The 1,105-nt window shown below is 43.6% G+C and overlaps 1 non-coding gene across 1 annotated transcript; it reads right to left on the reverse strand.

The window, feature by feature from the left end:
• Positions 1–363: 363 nt before the first annotated feature.
• On the reverse strand, positions 364–470 carry LOC123633666. The gene has a single exon (XR_006733692.1). It is a non-coding gene; the product is annotated as a U6 spliceosomal RNA (small nuclear RNA).
• Positions 471–1,105: the final 635 nt, after the last annotated feature.

The raw sequence follows: 1,105 nt of genomic DNA on the forward strand, positions 1-1,105 counted from the left end.
TTGACCTCTCTTTAAGAGCCTCTCCATTTCAAAAATATAGATATATTTGAGGACGGGGTTAAGGAAGGCCTTTGAATAGATATATAATAAAGCATCGTCAGTTAATGAATGTCAGTTAAAAATCTAACACCATGTATTTTTATCTTTGAGTTCCTGGGGAAACTTTGAAAAGCTGTATCTGAATAAACAGTTCAAAACCCTTGGAAAGGATCACAATTTAATTAATTCCTCAGGCATTTACTGTGATCCTAGGAAGAGTAAGACACTATCTGTCTTGATCCCGTCTTGCTCAGCTAAGGAGGGTTCATAATGGCACCTGCCTCTTTGGGGTGAGGTTTATTTTATGTATGTATGTACGTATTTATGAATATGGAACTCTTCATGAATTTGCTTGTTGTCCTTGCGCAGGGACCATGCTAATCTTCTCTGTGTTGTTCCCATTTTAGTATATGTGCTGCTGAAGTGAGCTCGGGGTGAGGTTTAAACAGACAAGGAGGCAGTACCTGGTGCAGAATCAGCCTAAGAATTGCCCAGGTTGTCCTTTCTCAGAGCTTCAAGAAGATTCCAATCTAGTAAAAAGGCCAAAGAAAACAAAACAACAAAGATTTTGCCACAAGACAAAAAATTTTTGCCGTAAGACAAAACGTGTGACATTACATAACAGAGGGCCAAACCATGGCTTATGGGAGGTCACAGGTAAGTGAGGCTACCTTTGCATCAGACGTTCCCTTCATGGCCAGGGTTGCAGTTGCCCTGGGTGTTGAAGACTGGGTAGAATTTCTGTGCCCAGGGATGTGGGTAGGATAGACTAGACTATATAGGTAAATCAGGGGTTTCAACCAGAGCCAACTGATATTCCAAACTGCCTGGGCATGTCAGGGAGAGTGGAAGTCAATGCACTCTAAGGACTGAGAAGTTTCTGAATGACTTTGTATCCCAAGAGGTGGAAGAATGAGGCCATCCAAGTGAGGCCATGATGAGACCACAACTGCATGCTAAGAAAGATTCATCTGCAGCCATTGAGTGGTGGGGAAGTGGCGGGGATGCCACTGGGGAAGTCCAGGTAAAGGGGCATGAGCTGTCCCACTAGGGCAGTATCCGTGGG

The sequence above is a fragment of the Lemur catta genome, chromosome 2 (assembly GCF_020740605.2).
Source record: "Lemur catta isolate mLemCat1 chromosome 2, mLemCat1.pri, whole genome shotgun sequence".
Lineage (NCBI taxonomy): Eukaryota > Metazoa > Chordata > Mammalia > Primates > Lemuridae > Lemur > Lemur catta.